The sequence below is a fragment of the Myotis lucifugus genome, unplaced genomic scaffold (assembly GCF_000147115.1).
Source record: "Myotis lucifugus unplaced genomic scaffold, Myoluc2.0 scaffold_12, whole genome shotgun sequence".
Classification (NCBI taxonomy): domain Eukaryota; kingdom Metazoa; phylum Chordata; class Mammalia; order Chiroptera; family Vespertilionidae; genus Myotis; species Myotis lucifugus.
Genome location: NW_005871060.1, coordinates 12,302,533 through 12,327,477, shown reverse-complemented (window position 1 = coordinate 12,327,477; position 24,945 = coordinate 12,302,533). Strand labels below are relative to the sequence as shown.

The following is a 24,945-nucleotide window of genomic DNA, read 5'->3' as shown; positions in this document are numbered from 1 at the left end:
CTATTAGCTCCCACTGCTTTCGACGAATGTGACTACACCAGGAAACCCCGTTTGCCTTATTGCAACTATCAACCCTAAAATTTTTAAATGAGGGTCCTACGAAATGCATGATCCATTAACTTTTCATTGATGTATAACTAACACCGAATAAAGTGCCTCAATTTTCTGGATATGGATAAATAAAGTTTACAGCTATGTATGTACATATTATATTTTTATGATAAAAATAATAGTCATGGCTATACCCAGTGAGGTTATGTGCTTCTAAAAGGCACAGGTTTGAACCACGAGAATCCCTAGTCCCCATCCTAGCCCTGCAAGGAACTTCTGCAGATTGATGGAAACATGAACTAAATAATGGTTGGGTTTATTTTGTTTAAGTCTTATGGAGGTGAAAGTTTGCTGAATGGTAATATAGTTAATATATGACTTATTTGGAAAAAAGTAGTTGGAATGAAACCTAAATTATATAAATTGTAGGGGAGAAAAGGATTTTCTGGAAAATTTCAAATAATTCAAACCCTTGCCCTAACCGGTTTGGCACAGTGGATAGAGCGTCGGCCTGCGGACTGAAGGGTCCCAGGTTCGATTCCGGTCAAGGGCATGTACCTTGGCTGTGGGCATATCCTCAGTAGGGGGTATGCAGGAGGCAGCTGATCTATGTTTCTCGCTCGTCGATGTTTCTAACTCTCTATCCCTCTCCCTTCCTCTCTGTAAAAAAATCAATAAAACATATTAAAAAATAATAATAATAATTCAAACCCTAGGATAACTGGCCCAAACTTTGTGAAAATGCTAAAGTATAACTCCTATATTTAAAGAAACAAGTTATTAAACATCTGATATATTTTCACTTTAAAACAGGCTACTGACTTAGTTAGATATCAAATATAAAATCCTTTGAAATACATGAGGAATATAATATTCATATCACAAATTAGTATACCTTAGAAATAATATATCACTAAATGTTTGTATAAATACTTTTAGGATATAAAAAACAGGATAAAATGCTTGTGATTTCATATAAATTGGGCAGAATCACAAATATTAACAAGTACAACTTGATAAATACTTCTGGGAATGAACAATTTTCTTACAGCTATAGGAAAGATGGCTGATTTGAATACAGCAAAGAGTTTTACTAAATTCTCAGAAGCCAATAATTCAATTGCACAAGCACTACCACGACCAAGATTTGTTGTCAAGGAAACATAGCCCAAGAGAATGCCTTCAGTACCTCATAGACCTGACATCTGATAATATTAGGAATACTTAATAATGTCTGCTGATGCGCTTAAATTTAACATCCAAGGAAATAAAAGCAGTTCCACATGCAAAGACAGAAATGCCATTTTAAACAAATGTATTATAACTAGTATTAAAATTATTTTATTTTTTTCTTTGCCATTCCCAACCAGAATATATTCCTGGGATGTTGACACCACATTTAAATAGTACTCCTCGTGATGTGCTTCTTTAAGGAGTTAATTTAATTGTAAGTAGTTTGTGTCTTATAAATGCTTGAATTCAAACAAGAATGCAATTTCCCCCAGATAACTAACTGGGTTAGGATGTTAATTTCAATGTTCAAACTTAATTGTTAAGTAATGAATAAAGGAATTTCATCAAGATAAAAGGAACTCTTGACAGGGAGTGGCATTTAGCTTATTGTTTTTCTACAGAAAGTAAAAGCACTTTTGTTTTTCTACAGAAAGTAAAAGCACTTTTCCATATTTACTTATCACTAATTATTATAAGACTAGATGGGGGTGTGCAACCTCTCGCAATTCGGGACCGCTGGTTCCTAACAGCTGGCCTGCCTGCCTGCCTGCCTGATCACCCCTAACCCCTATGCCTGCCTAATCACCTCTAACCGCCTCTGCCTGCCTGCCTGATCACCCCTAACCCCTCTGCTTGCCTGCCTGATCGCCCCTAACCGCCACTGCCTTGGCCCCCACCATGGCGTCATCCAGAAGGATGTCAGGAATGATGTGCAGAAGGTCGTTTGGCTGTCAGGTCTAATTAGCATATTACACTTTTATTATTATAGATACCATTGAATCAGCATGAAGCAGTGAAAGTTGCATTGAACTAGGAGTAAATAGTGCTAGATACAAACCTGCTTAAAGTTCTATGACATATAGGACAAAATAAGCCATAATTCTCTGAGTTGAATTGGCTTAGTGGATTTTATTTATTTACTTATTTATATTGAGGATAGTTGACATACTATATTATCAAAAATATTTTCAATGGCCAAATATAATGTTCACCTCTGTTCTTCCCATTTACTTCCATATATCCAAAGCTAAATATGCAGGACCCCAAAAGTAATCCATCTATGAAATTAGCTATGGAATGTTATACTTTTGTACATGTAAAAATAAACAATATGCTGAATTGTTTTTCATGTTTTTAAAGTTTGTATAAATGGCATGCTACCTTATGGACATGCAAGGGCATAAAATTCCCTAAATTTTTCCATGTTCACTTGAAAATAATTTTTTATAATAATTAATTGTATTGTATTCTACAAATGTATTTAATCATGCTAGTTAATCATTTTTTAAAAGAGATGTGTTAAAAATCTTCCAATGGTAAGTTTATTGATGCCTCCTTATAATCATATCAGCAATTGTTTCTATATATTTAAATACTGGTTTACATGCATATACAGTGGGGCCTTGACTTACGAGTTTAATTCGTTCCATGACGGAGCTCGTAACTCAAATTACTCGTATGTCAAATCATTAAAGTGACCGAGTGAGACACATGATGTTGTGGCGTTCACTGTGATGTTCGCTGCGCCAACTAGCGGTGGGGTATCTGAAGCTGGCTCGTAACCCGAATTTTAGCTTGCAACTCAAAGCAAAAAATCAGCGGAGAGACGGCTCGTATCTCGAAAAACTCATTAGTCGGGACACTCGTAAATCAAGGCCCCACTGTATTAAGTATTACAAATTATTAAAAATAACTAATAATTATCTTTCCCTTCCTGGTAGATTGTTTCTTTTAGTATTGAATACAGTTTTTCTGTTCAATAAATATTTTTTTGGTTTAAATGACATTTTGTCTTTTAATAATAGCTAAATCTGTTTCTTTTTTTGGTACTTCTCTGGTGTATTTTCCATCCTTTGGTCATGTTTTAAAGAATATTTTTTTAATTTATTTTAATTTATTCTTTATTGATTAAAGTATTACATATGTCTCCTTTTTTCTCCCATTGGCCTCTCCCCAGCCACTCCCCCACCTCAGCACATGCCCTCACCACCACCCCTCCCCCCGTGTCTTTGTCCATTGGTTATGTTTATATGCATGCATACAAGTCCTTTGTTTGATCTCTAACCCCCCCTTAACTTCCCTCTGAGAGAAGAGTTTTTAAAAATGTTTAATATAAAATGTTAAATATATAAAAGTAAATGTAATTGCATAATGAAATTCATATAATCACCATCAAGATTCAAAGATTAAAAAATTAAATATATTTGCTTTATCATTTCTTTTTATCCTCTTGTTTTTTGCCTTAGCATTTTCAGTCCTTTTTATATTATACCTTGTGGAACTAGTTAGCTCATGTTTGTCTAAGACAATACCACTTATCTTGATAACAATGTCTTGCCAAGCATCTTAATATCTGATTTAAGATTGTGTGCAAAGATTCTTTTAATACTCTCAGTAGAGGTATTATGTTTGTTGTTAAAAGCATGCAAATTTTTCACTAAGAACTAAAATATTTAGGTAGGAAAGAAGATACTGGAAAATATAATAGAACTAAGCTATTATTTTTCAGATCAGTTTTTGGGGCCTGTGGCTGCAAGCAAGGTGCGCCACAATTAATATTAGCTTAAACAATGAGGTCACTTAGTAAATAATCTGTAAATTACCAGGTGTAAGTTGCTCCAAATTTACTTAATGTAGTTATCTAAAGGCATCATCAAACACCAAGGTGCCAAATTTCCATTCTACCTTACTCAGCATATTGTCATTTATGCTTATGGTTCTTCCCTAAGGTAAGTTTACTGTTGGAGTTCTATACGCACATCCACATACAACCAATCCCGAGGAGGAAGGGCTGTTTCTTTATCATTTTCTCTTTCATGTTCATTTTCTTCAGTTACAGTTGACATTCATGTGGGTGATTCTTTCTCGATCAGAAAGAAATCCTGTCTAAAAGCAACCCAGAAAGTTTCCTCTTAAGCTTCCTTGGCTGAGGTTGAATCTTATGCTCAGGTGTAAAGCAATCACTAAGACATGGAATGGAAGTATCCTAATAGGCTTAGTCCACTGGTTCTCAAACTTTAATGTGTATCAGAATCACACAAAAGTCTTTAAAACGCACATTGCTGGTCCCCTTCTCCAGCATTGTTGGTTTGTGTTTTTTTTTTAAAGTGTGGTAAGAACACTTAACATGAGGTCTACCATCTGAGCACATTTTTAACTGTACAATATAGTACTGTTGACCATATGTACACTGTTGTACAGCAGACTCTAAAACTTACTCATTGTTGCTTAACTGAAACTTTATGCCCCAATTTCACTCTTTTCTCAGCCCTGGCAACCATCGTTCAATTATTTGATTCTATGAATTTGGCTATTCCAGATACCTCAGGTAAATGGAGACATGCAGAATTTGTCTTTCTGTAATTGATTTATTTTACTCAATATAATGTCCTCAAGGTTCATCTGTGTTGTTGCATGTTGCAGACTTTCATATTCAGACTTCTTTTTTTATGGCTGGATAGTATTCCATTATATGTAAATATACTATATTGTTCATCTGCCAATGGACATACAGGTTCTTTCTACAACTTGGCTACTGTGAATAGTGTTGCAATGAACATGGCAATGCAAATATTTCTTACAGTGAATTGCTGGATCTGATGGCAGTTCTATTATTAATTTTTGAGGAACCTCCGCACTCTTTTCTGTACTGTCTGTACCATTTAGCATAAATTCTCCACATCCTCACCAACACTTTATATCTTTCATATAAGTAGGGTGATTTCTCATAGGGGTTGTATTTGTATCATTCTGAAAATTGTAACATTGAATGTTTTAATACATCTGTTGGCCTTCTGTATGTCTTCTTTGGATCCTTTTATTTAGTATGCTTGGGTGCCCAAGTGATGGTGATGCTGCTAAGTCTAAGGACCCCACTTTGAAAGCTACTGATTTATACAGTCAGCATTCACATTTGGGGGCCATAGACTGGCAAAACATTTGAGAAGGAATAAAAGTGAATATTCAGATTCTGTTAACAATAAAGAGGTGAAATGTTACTTGGCTAAACAAGATTTTGCCATACCTCCATTTCAAATTTTAGTGATTTGCATGATTCACTTAAAATGACCTTCTGTCTCAACACTCATCCTCTATTCCTTTTCCCCCTCTCATGAGAATAAACGTGATTCCTGTTCTCTTTCTGTTACCTCCTGTGTCCTCAAAGGCTTTCTATATTAATTATTTATCTCCTTTGAATATTCATGCTCTTTTTTAACCTCTATGGCAGACATCTTCAAGTTTTTTTCTTCAAACAACAATTTTCCTTTAATCAACCCAGAGACCTGTGTAAGCTACTTTCTATTCTTTCTTCTTAATCATGAACCTTCTTAGAAAAGGGTGCTGCCTTGTTGTCTCCATTTCTTTACCATAACTCTTAATTCCCCATACTGTGAATCTGCTCTTTTTAATCAACAAACTGATTACTTATTCGTTTCTCCTTCTTCATCTCTTTTCATTGTTTAAAAAATTTACAATCATCAAAATCAATCTTTGTGCTATACACATCTATGGGTTTTGAAAAATGTATGGAATGATGTAACTACCACCACAATCCTGATAAAAAAGTTTCATCAATCCAAAAAATTACCTTATATTGCTCCTTTGTCTTCTATCATTACCCTTTACTCCTAGACCCTGGCAATCAATCTGTTCTCTGTCACAATAGATTCCCCTTTTATGTACGTATAACCATATAATGAAATCTATAAGAGGTAGCTTCTGTGGTCTATGACAAATCTTTATAAACAATGTCAGGACTTTTATATGAAATCCTTCTTCTCAAAGGTTTCCATGACACTCCTCTCTTTTAGAACATTTCCAACTTCTCCGGCCATTCCTGATTGCATCCTCTCTAGATTATTTTTCTTGGTCTTTAAATGCAGGTGTTTCCTAAATAAATTATTTTAATCTTTTATTTCTATACTGTCTCCTCAACAAAATTAGTAACTCTTGACTCCTAAAAACCCACCTTGAGATTTGGACTCAATCCTCACATTTCCACCTAAGTATCTTCGGCACATAATCCTTAAGTGTTTTATTTCTGAGATTTTCTTTATGCCACAAATATATGTGCTTCACCATGAGTTCACTCCTGCCAGTCCTCATGTCTGGAGTACTGAAACTGCAGTGTGAACCTTCATTACTGACATTACTTTAGGGTTTTCCCTTAACAGTTTTCCATGAGTGCAATTCTGACCTTGTGATTGCTTAAAAAAGTATTGTTTTCTTTATGCTGATCTACTTAGATGCACTTACCAATGAAAACATAATACTCTAATTTCTATTTTTCAAGATTCAATTTAGTTGCTACTTTCCCTTAAAGTCTCACTAAGTCATACCAATGGAAAAAAAATCCCTCAGTCTTCTAACCTCTCACTGTATCTTTTTCTGGAACTTTTTTTTTTAATGTACCATTATCTACCCTGTGTAATTATTTGTACACACTTATCCTAGCTCTGCTCAATTTTAAGAGCTGAATCCTCAACTGATTCATATTTGGGTTCCTATGGCTCAAAGAACACTGGATCTGAATGCATACATTTCAAATACATGACTATTAAAACTAAGTTGTTAAAAACTAAGTTGTTATATTCTATAACATAAATGATAACTATATATTTACCTTGAGGTAAATATAATCGATCCCTGTATTAACCTTAATCTATCCTGCCCCTGTTCTTTCCATTCAGCCACGGATAGCAAAGCCTATGCTTAATAATTTCCCTCAAATGCTCTGCTGACTTGTATATTACTTGACTCTTGTGTCCTTATTCTAGAAGTTTCTAAATCTGCAGGAAAGAGCTCTTCCTGTCTTTTTATCTTTGGGACCCACAAGTCAGGCCAAACTTGACTCTTTTTCCTACAGCAGGATAGGTGAAGTGAGTCAGTCACAGAATTATGTACTTTCAAACACAGTGACCCTACCCTCTCCATGGCAATAATATCTGCTTTTAAAATGTGTTTTTAGGTCAATGGACAGCCAGTTGATTATTGTGCAGTCAATTTAACAACTAGAACGTTTTAAATACATGTAATTAAAGACCAGAATGAAGAAATCAATTATATTTCTAACCTTTGCCATTCCACTTCACTTACCTTCTATCAGTGACACTAATCACTGATATTGCTATAAGTAACTTTAGTATGAGGTTATTATTCCCAAGCTGAATGATGATAGTTTCACATACTATTCAGAGGTAATTAAACAATCTAAATAAAGTAAGTATAGTATAACATGAAAAGCAAGTGCCAGCTTTTAAAAATGAACCCATTCAATAGTAAAATAGTTATATTAATGAAGATATCTTAGTGACATGTTTTTCTTTCCATAAAATAAGATAAGATATATTGAGGCATTAAAAATAATGTGAAATACTAGTTATAATATGGTTAGGGTCAGGGAAGAGGTAAGACAGAGAAGATCTAATTAGGTAAGATAGAAAATAATACCAGGTTCATAGAAGAGGAAAGGGAAAGTTTCTTCATGCAGAAAGAAACTGGTGACTAAGAAAAAAATGCTGTTCTGATATTAGCAACAACAAGGAATAGACATCTAGGAAGTAAAAGGTTACACTTGAAATTTTTTGTTACAAACTAGAGAGACATTCCCTGTAGAATTACAGATTAAAACTAAAAAACACAATAAAGTGTAAAAGGAAAGTGCTGGCTGAATCAGTACATTGATTTTAAATTTAAAAGCTGTAAAAAAGACTTAAGCCAGGATGTCCTTCCTCATTGAAGGAAGAAAATAGATCTCTCCAAGGTTTACAGTGAAGAGCTCCACAAGTAGATATACACAAATCAGGAGTACCTTTAAGATTGGCGCATTTATTCCTGGTAATAGTTACTCAATTGTCAGGGGCACATACTCTCTATTAGAAAGCATTAGGAAAGATCAAAACCAAGCCTGAGTTTGAATTCACAGAAATCACAATAAGTATGCCTACTCTACCTGTTACTCACTTTATTCCTTTTTATATGTGAGTTTTGTCCTCTAATCCTCAATCTTCACAATTGAAAATATACTGATAGAAATACTTACTTTATGTTGCTCTTCTGATAACTCGGGAAAATAACATGTGGAAAAATAAAATGTTTAAAGGGCCCAGGATAATATCTGATACATAGCAAATGCTCCAGAGATGTTTGTACTGTCTAAATATTTACTCATGTTTAATAGCATTATCACAACTTACACTACCAGCAATGGTACCTGAATCCAAGTCCTATTCAAAAGAAACCCATCTTTTTGTTTGTTTGTTTTACATAAACACCAACTAGATGGGCACCCGTGTAGAATTAATACCAAATGGAATAGACTGAACTTTAACACCCCCATTTAATTTTTTCCCAACTAGCAGACTTTGGTAAGATTTATTAAATCACTTCATATTTTGAATGAGAGTCCCTTTGAGTCCACAATAGTAATGTTATCCCTTAGTCCTTCAATATACTACTTATCCATAAAGATATTTTACTACTATTCATTTTTTCATTCATGTAACAAAATATATAAATACTGTTTTTTTAAAAATGAGGAAAAAAGTGCCAGAGAACAAATGAGACAAATGTAACAAAAATAGCAATACAAACTACACGTGCCCTTAGGTTCTGCCAAAGGCCACAGGAGAAAACAATGTGATTTTGGACCTGGAAAGGCAGGATATGGAGATGGTCACTATTTCAACTACCAAATCAACAACAAGATACAAATAATTTCTTTAGGGCTGAAAGGGAAGTATGAATGTATTTTCTCATATAACATTATGCTTGATATGAGTATAACTGGGCACAGGCTAATATGTATTATTTTTATTTGACATATACATTCTGAGTTCCAAATACCCATCTTACAAGTGAACGTTGTAGAAGATACTATTTCATTTGTGATTGCTGATAGAGAGCTAGTAAAGTACAGTGACTAACAGTACAGACTTTGGCCTCGACTCTTTGGTTTCAAAACACAGCTGAGCTTGAGCCAATCACTTAACCTCTCAGTGCCCTAGTTTCCTTATTTGTAAAATAGGAACAACAATACTATCTAACTCGAAGCATGATTATGAAAGTCAATGAATTAAGACATGCAAAACACTTAGTGAAGAGCCTGGCACTTCCTAATTCCCATATAAATGTTACATATTAAATTAGCATTTTAACATTAAAATTTAACATTTACTGAAAATTTACAGTAATTTATTTATTATTACCAAAAATAAAATAACCAAGATTTATTGAACTCTTACTCTGCACTTAATCTTTACAAAAAAACGTATGAAATAGGTAATATCATGGAAGTAGTATTTACATACTGTACATAAGTATGCAAATGAGCTCGAAATAGTTAATACCTGGCCAATCATTCATCAACAAAGAGGTAAAATGAGATAAACATATGTAAAGGTAAATAGAAGACAAGGGACATTAGACTATAGATAATGATAGAATCTTAGCACTGACTTTTAAAAATGTTTTAAAGGCACTGCAAACTCCTAAAAAATGATAATAAATCCGTGACCCTTATTTGTTGCTTTAATGATGAGTTTGCTAAACACTACCTAATGACAACATAACAGTATGCAGAACATTTAATAAATGTAAAATGAATTGTGTTTCAAGTAACAATCTAATTGAAAATTCCATTAACAAAGAATATTGCAGTAGTGGAAGATTATAGATTAATCAAAGGCTATTAAGACTCTCTCCTGTGGTGCTAATGATTTATTGTTCTTTCAGTATACAGCCTAGTGAAGTTTACTATGTTATATGCTTTGTCTTACAATAGCCAGAATAAAGGAAACACAAGTTTGGGTACAACCAGTTTTTTTTATCATCTGTGAAGATGTTCCCTCACCTTTTCCAATCAAGAAAGGCATAATAAGGACTAGCTCAATTAATCACAACACAGAAAATATTGGGAAGTTCTCTCTATTGGATTATAGCACAGGAAAGCATGATACTTAATTGAAGCTCAGTTATTTAAAAAATGGTATTGGAAGGTTGCTCAGGATAATGTGAAATGGCCAATGGATAGTCAAAAGTTTACAAAATGGTGTATAAGTTCTCTTTTAGAGACAAAAAAAAATATTCCCTATTGTCCAGCTACCTATTGAAGACTGCATTTATTCATAAAACTCTAAAAGGGCACTATTAGTTTCAACAGCTGTCCCACATGAAATAGGTGTATAATGACTTTGATTTGCAACTCCAGTGTCTGTTCCTAAGCCTCATTTGGTTTATGGTCCTATATCTTCACCCCTGAATCCAATTGTTACAAGTCGGTTTGCTCTGTCAGCCGCTGGTTCCCAGCATGCCAGAGATATGTCATGCTGTTGAAGCCTTTTATCAGCAAGTTCATTTACAAAGATATCTTGTGCCTGCAGTTACCCTGCTTCAGCTCTCCATATGATTTTTGCTCAGGTATCCTGCCATGCTGATACTGTCTAGGTTGACAGAGTTTTATAATACACAAGGCTTTTTAGTAGATGTACTGGTCCTATTCTAGGACCTTTAGTAATTATATTACTACTCTATTTGGCAGTGGTTAATATGATACATAGAGTAACACTAGAGAGATCGTATTCAATGCATTTAAGTTTTCCTGATTAACAAAATGTGTCATTCTGCCAGGCTTATAATATAAATGAATAGAACTTCAAAGGACACAAACACAAACAAAAATAAATAATTTCATTCTTGTATTATGCAAGGTTAAATTTTTCAATTATTTTTTCCAAAGGTAGAGAACATTTAAGAAATGTAAATTTAATTTCTATAAGAACAGTCTCAATTTGGCAATACATATACTACAAGAGTGAAAAGGCATGTAGAAGAAAGGAAATGTGATATATTATCATGCTATACTATCACACTAAGATATCTCCTAGTAGCAATGCCAATATATTCCTATTTGGTCGCTACCATGTCTATCTTTTGACACTCAATGTTGCCAAACCTAGTGAATATTTTAATTACAAATACTGACTACCTGGCAGGAGGACTATAATATTTATGTATAAGCAAGCACAGTGGAGGGAGCCAAAAGGGAAGTGTTTCACTTACTGAAGGAGTAAAAAGCTAATCGCTAAAGGAACACTATTTTCAAATGATGGAGGTGTCAGTCATGCTGAAGCTGTAAAGTGTCTGTATGCATCTTATTCGATCAGACATATGTCAACCATGAGGACTTGCACAATCTGTTGTATTGTAATCTGCAAATGAATCGAAATTTATGAACTAAAATCTATCTAACTAGTTGGCTCAAAAAAGTTTGTTAGCAAGATTGCATTATGTTGTTATGGGAAGTACACAGGATTTAAACAAAGCACTTAGAGAGGTTTCAATATACGATTACTTTTAAGCTTATTAGAGTCTTTAGTGAGAACCACATTCAGAAGAAATATGTAAAGAGAATAAAAGAATAATCCTGACTCCACATAGAGTAGATTAAATGACCTTAAAGGTCTTTTACATCTCTAAGCTCTATGAACGAGTATTATCTACTAAAACTACCCATTCCAGAAAAAGACTGAGGAAGAGAAAAGGAAAAGTATAAGAGTGTAGTTTCACCTTAACCAAAGAAACTGCTGAAAGTAACCCCACATCAATCTCATAGTTGAGAAAGAAGCATACTCAATTAGTTTTAATTATATGGCTTCATTACGTTGATTTTCCTTGACACTGTGGGATCTGACCTCCTGAATTCTATAGAGGAGTACTAGGAGCTCCACCATAACAAACTGTTCCACTTAAGCTTTATTACTGATCACATTCAATGACCTGGAAAGGATAAGGAGAGCATTTCTGCTGTTTTAGTTACATGATACCTATACTAAATATGTAAAAAGTTCCCAATGTCTACTGGGATGTAGTTTACATGTACGGAAGGCCAATATCATTGAAGAAGAAGATATGGGAAGTAAAATTAAATACATTATATTTTATAGTCTATTTTTGAAAGACAATTAACTTTTTTAGGTTGAATATTAATTGTTCCAATGTCATTATAAACAGAATTAAATAAGGAAATTAAAACATTCATCTAATTATTCCTTGAAATTTATTCATTTTAGTGGAAGCTTTTTCTAGATTTTTCAATAAATACTCATACATTGCAATATTGGACAAGTTAATAAAATTTCATGAGTACACATCCTAGAGAAAAATGAAATGCATTCAAAAGCATTTAAAGAGCATCTCTTTATAGAGAATATGATGGCTAAAAACATGTATTTATTCTTGCATTGTATTGAACAGAAAATAGCAAATGTCACTATCTTAAATGAATATTTTCTAAACATCAGTTAAACAAAGATTTCAGAGAAAAAATGAGCCAAGCTGAATTAATGCTTTTATAATGGATCACAAAAATAATGTATAGATTTTTAGAAACAGAGCTTTTTAATCTACAGATATCAAATTTTTATTGTAATACTAGTGGCCCGGTGCACAAAATTCGTGCATAGGGAGGGAGAGGAGTGTCCCTCAGCCTGGCCTGCACCCTCTCCAATCTGGGACCCCTTGGCTTCTAACCACTCGCCTGCCTGCTTGATCGCCCCTAACCACTCTGTCTGCTGGCCAGCTTGCCCCCAACTGCTCCCTCACCAGCTTTCACACCCCAACTTCCCCTCCCTTGCCAGCCTGATCGCCTCCAACTGCCCCCCCCCCCGCTGCCAGCCTACTCACCCCCAACTGCACTCCTGACTGGCCTGATCACCCCCAACTGCCCCCACTGCTGGCCTGCTCACTCCCAACTGTCCCCCCACACTGGCCTGATCACCCCTAACTGCCTCTGCCTTGGCCCCACCACCACGGCTTTGTCCGGAAGGGCATCCGGAAGGTCTCCTGGAAGGTCTCCCGTTCTAATTAGCATGTTACCCTTTTATTAGTATAGATACTTAATTATATACTTAAATTTTATATCATAATTGAAATCATGGATTTATAACTACAAAGCAAATAATTTATGTTCACCTATCTCCAATCTTACTCTATTTTGCATCCTTTCTAATGATGAGGAAGCTTTTTCTTTAATACAATAATGTTAAAAAAAAAAAAAGACAGAAGGAGAGGATTCTAGAAAGATGGAAAGATCGAGTGGGAAGCACTAGGATTCCATCTTCCACCCAGACAATCACACTGGTAGAATCTGTCTGAAATATCTTTTTGAAACTCTGGAGTATATTGAAGGCTTGCAATTTCCAGAAGAATGTTTGAATGGTAAATTGTGGTTCATTTTTCTAAATTTCAGATCTTAACCCAGCAGTGAATGCCCATCCACAGTCCCTAGCCTCATGGTACCCAGCTGTACCCATGTCCCCAGAATAGCTTGCACTGGTTGAGGGATACAGGGTGGGCAATAAGAACTTGTTCTCGCCTTAGTTGGTTTGGCTCAGTGGGTAGAGCGTCAGCCTATGGACTGAAGGGTCCCAGGTTTGACTCCAGCCAAGGGCACATGCCTGGGTTGCAGGCTCAATCCCCAGTAGGGGGCATGCAGGAGGCAGCTGATCAATAATTTCCTCTCATCATTGATGTTTTTATCTCTTTCTCTCTCCCTTCCTCTCTGAAATCAATAAATATCTATTTTTTAAAAAAGAAAAAAGAACCCTTTCTCCAAATATCAGGAATCTGTGTTCTGACTACTGATTGCTGATTTTGATCAGAGAGATGTAGACACGGAAGCAGTAAACATAGGTTTTGTACCTCCTTTCCTTGTTGGGAGTCCCTCTTCCTCTGAAGTAAATTCCAAGGTATTTACAGGGCTAGAGCTGTTTTTCCCACCTTCATTTTCCCCCTTTCTAGTCATGGGAGCTGAAGATTAAAGACTAGGACATTCCAAAAAACATACATCGGGAAGTTAGAAAGTCACTCTGCATATGAAAGGAAAGGTGCAGGTTCTGAAAAGACTTAAAATTTACACTACAGTATAGAAACAGTCTGCAGGAATCAAATCAAAACAAACAGCAAACCCTGGGGAAGAGGAGAATCCGATTTCCAGTTACCATATTATTATATTCAAATATCCAATTTCATACAAAAAGCCACAAGGCATTAAAAAAAACACACCCACCGATGGAAACTGTTCCTGAAAAAGATCTGATGGCAAATCTGCTAGCATAAAGTTTAAAATAAGACTCTAAGATGCTCAAATAACTAAATTAATATGGGGAGGAAGTCAAGAAAATGATGTAAGAACAAAATGGAAATATCAATATAGAGATATAAAAATAAAAGGAAACCAAATGGCATTCTGAGGGTTAAAATTTCAATAACCAAAATGAAAAATTTACTAGAGTGATACAGACAAATGTAAGCAGGCATAAGAAATTATCAATGGAAATTAAGGAGTTTGGATGACAGAAAAAAAATGATTCAATAAATGGGAACAGAGCCTAGGGCTCTTGTGGGATACCATCAAGTGGACCAACATATATATTGAGGGCCTCTTGCCAGTAGAAGAGAGAAAGAAAGGATCTTTCTTCAAAGAAATAATGACAGAACGTTTTCAAAATTTGGTAAAAGACATGAATATGAACGTACAAGAATTTTGGAATAGGAATATATAAGCAGAATGAACTCAAAAAACCCACACCAAGACAGACTATAATTAAACTGTCTAAAGACAGAGACAAAAGCTTCATGAGAGAAGCAACTTGTTTTGTGGATGAAAGATTGGACTCTGGGTGGTGAGCACACAATGCAATGTAAAAAGGTGATGAATCATAGAATTGTGCACTTGAAAATGATATAATTTATTAATCAATGTCACTCAATACATTTTTAAAAAATAAAGAAAACTAAAGATTATAATCAGATATATCATTAGACATTTTGGAGGCCAAAAGCCAATAGACCGTTATAGAAAAAGTAAGGAAGAAATTCACAGATAAACAAAAACTAAGAGAGTCTGCTACCAGTGAAATGGTATACTAAAAAGGCTAAAGCGAGTCCTTCAGGTTGGAACAAAAGGACCCTAGACAGTAATTCAAAGCTATAGGAAGAAAAAGTGATCACAATAAAGGTAACTACCAGGGCAATTTTAAAAGCTTGTATTATTGTAACTTCAGTTCACAAATCCAAATTTTGGTTTTATGTAATTTAAGACACTAACACATCAAAAACACACAATTTTTATTTGTGTGACACACAATGTATGAAAATGCAATTTTGTGACATCAACAAGTGAAAGGAGTAAAGGTGGAGCATAAAGGAACAGTTAAAATTGTTATTGAAGTTAAGATGGTATAAATTCAAATTAGAATGTTATAACCTTGAGATGTTAAATGTAATCCCCATGGTAACCACAAAAAAATGTCTATAGAATATGCTCAAAGAAATAAAAAGGGAATTTAAACATTTCCCTTAAAAAAAAAAACAACCAAGCACATAAGATGAGAGTAATGCAGGAAACGGGAGACAAAAAAAAAGTCTATGACATAAAGAACAAACAGAAAAATGACAGAAGTTGCTCCTTATCTGTAAATACTTTAAATGTTACTATATTAAACTCCCCAATCAAAATACACATATTGGAAGAACAGATTAAAAATACAAGATCCAATTATATGATGTCTATAAGAAACTCACTTTATATCAAATGAGACACATAGGTTGACAGTAAAAGAACAGAAAAATATTCCATTCAAATAGTAACCAAAAGAGAGCAGAGATTTCTTCACTAATATCAGGTTTGATTCCCAGCTCTGGTAGGGGCATGTGAGCAGGAGGCAACCAATTAATGTGTCTCACTCACATCAAAATTTCTCTCTCTCTCTTGCTCTCCCTTTTTCCTCCTTCCCTTCTACTCTCTCTAAAAAGATCAATGGAAAAAATATCCTCAGGTAAGGATTTTTTTAAAATAAGAAAAGCTAAATTTAAATCAGAAAAGGTTACAAGATATAAAGGACATAATACGAATGGTTCAATACAGCAAGAACATATAAGAAAGATAAACATTTATGTACCCAATATGTGTACATCAAAATATATGAAGCAAAAAGTGAGAATTGAAGGGAGAAATTAACAGATCTGCAAACATAGTTGGAGATTTTAACAGTTCACTCTCAGTAATGAATAGAATAACTAGACAGATGATAAGTTAAAAATTAAAGAACGTTAACAAAACAAACCAACTAGATCTAACAAATACAGAGTACTCTACCTGACAACAATGGAACGCACATTCTTCTCAAGGGCACATGGGAAATTTTCCAGGATAAACTTTATGTCAGGCCATAAATTATAAAGAGTTTTAAAGATATTTCACAAAGCATTTTCTTTATCTACAACATGTTGAAGTTGGAAACTGGAAAATTCACAAGGGTGTCGAGATTAAACAATACATTCTTAAACAAACATGAACCAAAGAATAAATCACAAGGAAATTAAATAATACTTAGGGAAAATTGAAAAAGGAAGCACAACACACCAGCTTATGGGACACAGCAAAAGCAGAACTATTGGGGAATATTATAAATCTCAACATACTAAAAAAGAAAAAAGGTTTCAATTCAAAAACTTATCTTTGCAATTTAAGGAGAAAGTAAAATAAAATCAAGCTAAGCCCAAAGCTAGCAAAGGAAAGAAATAATAAAGACTAGGAAATAAATAAACCAAATAGGGAATATAAGAATAATAGAGAAAATCAACAAAACCAAAAGTTAGTTGTGCAAAAAAGGTAGACAAAATTAATAAACCTTTATTTTAGGTAGACTAAGAAAAAAAGATAGAAGACTACATTTACTAAAATAATATAAACATAATTGAAACATTACTATTGATACTGCAAAGTTATAAATAAACATAAGAGAGTCCTATGAACAATTTTATGTCAACAGATTGGATAACCTAGATAAAAAGGACAAATTCCTAAAAACACAGAACTAGAAACAGGAAATCACCAAGAAACAGAAAAATCTAAATAAAATAACTAGTAAGAAGACTGAATCAGTAATCAAAAATGCCCTGACCAAGAAAGCTCTGGACCTGAGGACCTCAATAACTAGGGAATTTATCAGTTATTTAAAGAATAACAGACTCAGCCCCATCCAGTGCATCTCAGTTGGTAGAGTGTTGTCCATTGCACCATTGGCTTTACTGTCAGGGTCCATGTCCAGGTTGTGGGGTTTGATCCCAAAAGGGCTTGCGGGAAGCAACTGATTGATGTTTCTTTCTCACATCCATCTCTCTCCCTCTCCTTTCCTCTATCTCTAACGAAATAAATGGGGGGGGGGGGGGAAAGAATAGCAGACACAAATCCTTCTCAGATTTTCCCCCCAAAAGTGACAGAATACTTCTTAATCCATTTTATGATGCCAGTTTATAACCTGATACTAAAGCGAGACAAAGATACCACAAACAATTACAGACCAACATTTCTATGAAGATTAATGAATATTCTATGAAGGATATTGAAAGGATTATACACTATGACCAAGTGGGATGTTCCTGGAATACATGGATGGCTCAATATATGAGAATCAATCAATTAATGGTATGAAGGGTGAAAAAAACCACATGACCATCTCTACCTATGCAAAAAAGTTGACAAAATTCAATCCATTTTCATAATAAAATACTCAAAAAACAAGTAGTAAAAGGAAACTACCTAAATATAATAAAATCCATATATTAAAAACGTACAGCAAACATTGTACCGAAGGGTGAAGGACTGAAAACATTTCCTTAAGATTAGGAACTTGGCAATAATGTTCATTTTTACCACTTTTATTCAATATAGAATTGGAAGGTCTAGCAGTTCAATTGGGCAATAAAAAGGCATCTAATTGGAAAGTCAGAAGTGAAATATATCTGTTTTCATTTGATATGATTTTACATGTAGAAAAACTTAAAGATTCCACAAAATTTTATTAGAAACAATAAACAGATTATGTAAAGATATCAGTATGCAAAGTCTACACACAAAAATCAATTTCATTTCTATACATTAACAATAAACAATCTAGAAAGAAAATGAAGATAATCCCATTTGTAATAACATAAAAAAGAATAAAATTCTTAAGAATTAACCAAGGAAGTGGAGAGCTTGCTTAATAAAACCTATGAAACATTGCTGAATCAAATTAAAGAAGACATAAATAAAAGGAAACACACTGCATGCTCATATATTGGGAAGTCTTAAGATTGCTAAGATATCAATACTACCCAAGACAATCTACAGATTGAATATAGGCCCTAATAAAATCCCAACAACATTATTTTGCAGAAATAGAAAAATCCATCCTAAAATTTACATGAAATCTGACAGGATCCCCATATAATGAAAACAATCTTGAAAAAGAAAAAGACTAAAAGACTCACACTTCCTGCTTTCAAAACATCCTACACTGCTACAATAATCAAAACAGTGTAGCATTGGCATAAAGACAGATATATAATACAATGGAATTGAATAGAGATTTTATAAATAAACATTTGCTTCAAAGATCAAATGATTTTTTTTCCTTTATTGATTAAGGTATTACATATTTGTCCTTATCCCCCTACCACCCACCCCACTCATGACCTCAGCCCCTAGTGTCTGTGTCCATTGATTAGGCTTATCTGCATGCATATAAGTCCTTTGGTTGTTCTCTCCCCTTTACCCCCACCCTCCCCTACCTTCCCTCTGAGGTTTGATGGTCTGATCGATGCTTCTCTGTCTGGATCTGCTTTTTTTTCATCGGTTTATGTTGTTCATTATATTCCACAAATGAGTGAGATCATGTGATATTTATCTTTCTCTGACTGGCTTATTTCGATTAGCATAATGCTCTTCAGTTCCATCCATGCTGTTGCAAATGGGAACATATTTGCCAATATTATCACCAATAAGGATTTAATCTCCAACATTTACAGGGAACTCAAAAAACTTAACAAAAGGAAGACAAACAATCCAATCAAAAAATGGGCAATGGTCCTAAATAGACACTTTTCGAAAGAGGACATAAGGAAAGCCAAGAGACATATGAAAACATGCTCAAAGTCACTAATCATTTGAGAGATGCAAATCAAAATGACAATGCGATACCATCTCACACCTGTCAGAATGGCTATCATCAAAAATCAACAAATGACAAGCGCTGGCAAGGACGTGGAGAAAAAGGAACCCTCGTGCACCGTTGGTGGGAATGCAGACTGGTGCAGCCACTGTAGAGAACAGTATGGAGTTTCCTCAAAAAACTAAAAATGGAACTTCCATTTAACCCAGTGACCCACTTCTAGGAATATATCCCAAGAAACTAGAAACACCAATCAGAAAGGATATATGCACCCCTATAGCAGCACAATTTACTATAGCCAAGATTTGGAAACAGCCTAAGTGCCCATCAGCAGGTGAGTGGATTAGAAAACTGTGGTACCTCTACACAATGGAATACTACGCTGTGGTAAAAAATGATCAAATGATTTTTGACAAGGGGATCAAAATGTGGGGAATAACAAACTTCAGCAAGTGGTGCTGGGAAAACTCGATATCCACATGCAAAAGAATGAAGTATGACCCTTATATTAGACATATGTAAAAATTAACTCAAAATGATCAAAGATCTAAATTAAGACCTGAAACAATAAAATATTTTAAAAAAATAGTATGCCAAAAGCTTTACAACATTGGATTTAACACTGATTTCTTAAATATATCACTAAAGGCACAGGAAACAAAAGAAAAAATAGATAAAATGGGCCCATAAAAATTTAAAAATTTCTTCCATCAAAATACAGAGTAAAAAGGCAACTAAAAATGGGAAATAATATTTGTAAATCATATATCTGATAAAGAGTTAATATTCAGAATATATGCAGAAGCCCTAAAAGTAAACAACAGGAAAAGAATCAACGCATTTCAAAAATAGGCAAAGGACTTGAACAGACATTTCTCTGAAGATGATATACATATGGCCAATAAGCACATGAAAAGATGTTCAACATCACTAATCCTTAGAGAAAGGTAAATCTAAACTGCAATAAGAGACCACATCACATCCATTAGAATGACTACTATTTTAAAAAAACTCAAAACAAAACAAAAAAGAAACAGAAAATAAGTGTTTGTGAGGATGTGGAGAAATTTGAACTCTTGTTCACTTTTGGGGGAATATAAAAAGGTAAATTCCTAGTATAAATCAGTATGGCAGTTCCTCAAAAAAATTAAAAATAAAATTACCATTTGATCCATCAACTTCACTCCTGGGTATGTGCCCAAAAGAACTGAGAGCAGGGTCTTAAAGAGGTATTTGTGAAATAAGCCAATCACAAAAAGGAATATTGTATAATTTCACTTATATAAGTTTTGAGAGTACCCAAAATCTTTGAGACGCAAAGTAAAATGATGGTTACCATTGGCTGAAAAAAAGGAGGAAATGAAGAGTTATTTAATGAGAATAGAGCTTTAGTTTTACAAGATTTAAAAAAAATATTTTAGAAATGAATGCTCACCATGATTTGTACCACAATATAAATGTGCTTAATACTATTGAATTGTACAATTAAAAATGTTTAAGATAAAATTTTGTTATGAATGTTTACTACAGTGAAAAATAAATTGCAAAAAAGGCAAATCTCAACAAAACAAAAATAAACAAACATCTTTGTGAAGTGGCTTTTTCCACTAACGATGGTAAAATATGAGGCAAAACTTCACTTACACACAAGATAACTGCTTTGAGTAATTATACTGATACAACTTGCTACATATGCATATTCCCCTTAAAAGAATGATCTGCAGAGTCAAGAGAGAATGCTCTGTGAATTCCCCAGTTACTTACCAGCTAGTATTAGTATATTCAAGCTTTTAAAACAACATTATCTCTAACCTTTAATAATTTCATATGACCTTCATCCATTTACATAGTTGATCTGAACTCTGAAGTACATTTTGTTTCCCCAGTATTTATTATGCTCTGATCCTTATTAGCAAAGATGATGTTACATTACGGTTAATTTGCTAGGAGCTTTTGAAATTATTTCTGTCATTTCATATTTTTGTCAGACAAGAGGCAGACTTTTTAAAGTCTTAAGCTACTTTACTTATGGTACGGTTAAACAGTGGGCTCCATATATGTGACGCTCATGGCATACGAAGTACATGAAGCTAATCCATATGACTACATTTGAATGCTTGTATTTATGGTATCCCATGAGCTCAATAGCACACACTCTCTTGTAAACTTAAATTGACAATTGAATTTTTGTTACTCAGTAGATATGATGTAACTTAATAATGAGATATTTTTAAGCTTCCCTATTTTGTTTTTCATATATTAGCAAACAATAGGCTTTATTAAATAATGTAATATATAATCTTCTATATCAATAAATCTGATTTAATAAGCATCCCAAGAAATTCAAATCGTGTTTATTGATCAGTATTTAAAAGCCATTCTGGAGAATAACATAGCAACCATTGCATTGGAATCTATTTTCCAGATATTCCACAAATTCATCTCTTCTCTGTTTGTTTTTCCAGCTTGTATATCCCTATGCTTTATGCCAAGCGGCCTGGAACAAAAATGGCTTGCAATCCTGTCACACTGAGACACTTGTGGCTTTAAGAGAGACATTTTAATACTTATCACTGGCTTTTCTATTCCCTTTTCCTGGCCTTAAAATATAGTACCCAGAAAAATTAGGAATATCATACAGTGGTAGTAATAATCAAAACAGTATTATTGTTTTTGGCTTGGGTGTGATTAGTACATATCCAATTTTTATAGTTATATTTATGTGCATATATGTTAAAAACACGTTTCTTATATGTATCTTATTACTAGAGGCCCAGTGCACGGAATTCTGCACGGGTAGTGTCCCTAGGCCTGGCCGGCAATCAGGGCCGATCTGTGGGGTGACCAGCGGGGCAATCAGGGGGCCCCGACTGGTACCCTCCTTGGCTGGCCTGACAATGTCTGCTTGCTGGCCCCACCCCCATGCTGCTGCCAGTTGCCTCCCTCTGCGGGGCAACCAGCGGGGCAATCGGGTGGGCCACCCTGCTCGCACCTACCTTGGCTAGCCTGGAGCCCACATGCTGGGGGCAGCTCCTGTGCTGAGCATCTACCCCGTGGTGCTCAGGGCGCATCATAGTGACCAGTCTTTCCACTGTTCGGTCAGTTTGCATATTAGGCTTTTATTATATAGAATATTCAACCTCAAGCTATAACAGAGTTAAGTACTTAATAAATGCAGAGATTGGTCTACTGACAATGTTCTTAGTAATTTTGGAGAATTTTTATAATAATATTATTATTATTTATTGGCTGAAGCAATAAATATATCCTTACATTTTCTTAGAGTCCCATTAATTTCCATGAAGAGAATTAAATATTCACCATTTGTATAAAATTTTTTTGAAAATATTTAATAATAAAATTGGATGCAATAATGTCTTCCTTATTTGGCTACCCCTTGGACTTCTTAATCATTATTCGTTTTCTGTTCAGAAAAAAAGAAAATGTATGAGGATGAGATGGGCTTATGGCTTCATGTAAATACATGGGAGAATAAAATATGAAAAAACATATTCATTTTCAACTAAGAACAAGATCAACTTTGGACATACCCAACTTAAAAGATTTGATCAACCTCAAAAACTTTTTGCTTTTTTTAAAAATCCCAAATTAAGGGGGTTTTTGTGTTTTTTTGTTTGTTTGTTTTTGTTTTTTATTTGTGTTGTGCTGCACCATTAAGACTTCTGTGACATCACTAGGCTATAGGAATTTTCAGCTCTATTACAGTCTTTTTTTTTCTTTTTTTCCCTTTTGTTTTATTGCTTAAAGTATTACAAAGAGTATTACATATGTCTCCTCCCCGCCCCACTTTAAGTTTAATTGACTAAAGTTATAAAGTATGAGAAATATGCATTTAGCCTTGGTACAGACATGAATGAAAGACAACCTAATTTAAATGCTTACCATTGACTAATATTTTCTCTTTCATTTTTTATAATAATTGTTTTAGTTCCTCAATATTTTAGTTGGGAAATTAAAATCATATCAGCATTAGGAGAACACATTATTACCTAGTTAACAATAACAAAAGAAATCAAGTGCCTGGCATTACATTAAAAATATTCCATTGGGTGTGGAGAGAGCAGAGCGCCTGAATGGCTTCTCTGTGTACAACACATCCAACAGCAACTTGGGCTTACTCCTCAGGGTGGCAGAATACTATGGCCTTCCTGTGACATTACGCCCTATACATGAAAAAAAAATTATTTCAAAGTTAGTCATTCAATAAAGTTTGATTTAGAAGGTGAAGAGACCAATATGTATGATATTCAGTTGAAAAAAAATTCCCCTTGCCCCTAGAGCTGCCAATAACTGTTTACGCAGAAATGAGGCACTTAGCTCATTCTTATCACCAAACCCACAGGAAGAAGGTAGAGAGGAGCATATTTACAGGCGTCACTCTGCACTGCAACTCAAGGTAAAGCAGCTGCATTTAAAATAAATACTTTCATTTTCTAAATGAAAATTAGTGAAAGGGCCCAAGGTGGCATCAGAAATATATGACTTTAAATTTTTTAAAGGAATACTTTAGATATAAGATTTTCTTTAAGTCCTATGAGTCTTTTAAGCAAGGTCATTTTTAAATAAAGGTATAATTTATTATAACTTTTGTTGTATTACAAATTTAGAACATTTCTGTTGCCAGGTACTTATGCTTTAAAATCATCATGAAGGAAATATAAAAACCAGTTAAAAAACATGTTTCATTCTCCTATCATGCTTGTGTTATTAATGTTAATAACGCCTCCATACTGTCATGTTAGCTGATAATGTTATATACTCTGTCCACAGCTATTTTAAAGACTCATCCACTTGAAAACTCACACAGTAGTCAAAATAGAAATATTATTATCTCAGAAGCTATAAATTAAAATAATCAGTCACCTCTGAAAAGGTGACTAATAATAGCTATTATTTCTAATACTAAAATGACTAATTTTAAGGCATAGATTTGTCTTAATGAAGACAATATTCAAATTATTTTTTTGCACAGTGCAACAGTGGAATTAGATTTTGTTTTATACAGCATACTAGAGGCCTGGTGCACAAAATTCGTACATGGTGGGGGGAGGAAGTGGTGTGTGTGTCCCTCAGCCCAGCCTGCACCCTTTCCAATCTGGGACCCCTCGAGGGATGTCCGACTCAAAATCAACGATTGCTGGCTCCAAACCGTTCACCTGCCCACCTGATTGCCCCTAACCGCTTCTGCCTGCCAGCCTAATCACCCCCTAACCACTCCCCTGCCAGCCTTATTGATGCCTAACTGCTACCCTGTCAACCCAATCACCCCCAACTGCACTCCCCTGCCAGCCTGGTCACCCCTAACTGCCCTTCCCTGCAGACCTAGTCACCCCCAACTGCCCTCCCCTGCAAGCCTGGTCACCCCTAACTGCCCTCCCCTGCAGACCTAGTCACCCCCAACTGCCCTCCCCTGCAAGCCTGGTCCCCCCAACTGCCCTCTCCCTGCAGGCCTGGGTGACCCCAAACTGCCCCTCCCTGCCGGCATGCCCACCCCAGACTTAAATGCCCTTCTCTCGATGCCGGTGACAGAAAACTGACCTCTACTGCGGGCATACATGAGAAACAATTCCGGGCTCCCATGCGACTGGTTGGAATGGGGGCCTATTTTGAGTTGGATCGCGATGATATGCCGAATCCCCACTTC

The 24,945-nt window shown here is 34.8% G+C and overlaps 1 protein-coding gene and 1 non-coding gene across 2 annotated transcripts in view; one reads left to right on the top strand and one right to left on the bottom strand.

The window, feature by feature from the left end:
• Window positions 1-24,945, bottom strand: part of GRID2 (glutamate ionotropic receptor delta type subunit 2) — a 1,225,688-nt gene that overhangs the window by 1,012,123 nt on the left and 188,620 nt on the right. The window lies entirely within an intron of this gene.
• On the top strand, window positions 23,348-23,472 carry LOC111825076. Its single transcript, XR_002828185.1, has one exon. It is a non-coding gene; the product is annotated as a small nucleolar RNA SNORA11 (small nucleolar RNA).